A 663-nucleotide genomic window follows, 5' to 3' on the forward strand; every position below is an offset into this window, starting at 1 on the left:
AATGTCAGGGCTGGAGCCGGGCGGCTGCAACCCCCCCGGGGAGCTATTCCCGACCCCATGGCATGGCACGGCATGGCATGGCACAGCACTGCACGGCATGGCACGGCATGGCATGGCACAGCACGGTATGGCACAGCATGGCACGGCATGGCATGGCACAGTATGGCACAGCATGGTATGGCACAGCACTGCACAGCATGGCACGGTATGACATGGCATGGCATAGCATGGCACAGCATGGCACAACATGGTATGGTATGGCATGGCATGGCATGGCACAGCACAGCATGGAACAGCATGGTATGGCACAGCACAGCACGACATGGCATGGTACAGCATGACATGGCATGGTACAGCATGACATGGCACAGCACAGTATGGCACAGTATGGCATGGCACGGCACTGCACAGCATGGCACAGCACAGTATGGCACAGGATGGTATGGCACAGCACAGTATGATGTGGCACAGTATGGCACGGCACAGCACAGCACGGCATGGCATGGCATGGCAAACAGGGAATGGTACCACATGGCACGGCATGGCATGCAGGGAACAGCACGGCACGGCATGGCCTACAGGATGCGTGGGAAATGGTGTGGCACAGCATGGCATGGCTCGGCACAGCCCACGGCACGCGCAGCATGGCACAGCGCAGCGCGG

The 663-nt window shown here is 60.0% G+C and overlaps 1 protein-coding gene across 1 annotated transcript in view; it reads left to right on the forward strand.

Annotated features, from left to right (window-relative positions):
* PPP1CA (protein phosphatase 1, catalytic subunit, alpha isozyme) overlaps positions 1 to 663 on the forward strand; it is a 4,585-nt gene that overhangs the window by 212 nt on the left and 3,710 nt on the right. The window lies entirely within an intron of this gene.

This window comes from Haliaeetus leucocephalus, unplaced genomic scaffold (genome assembly GCF_000737465.1).
Source record: "Haliaeetus leucocephalus isolate CR32 unplaced genomic scaffold, Haliaeetus_leucocephalus-4.0 Scaffold279, whole genome shotgun sequence".
Taxonomy (NCBI): domain Eukaryota; kingdom Metazoa; phylum Chordata; class Aves; order Accipitriformes; family Accipitridae; genus Haliaeetus; species Haliaeetus leucocephalus.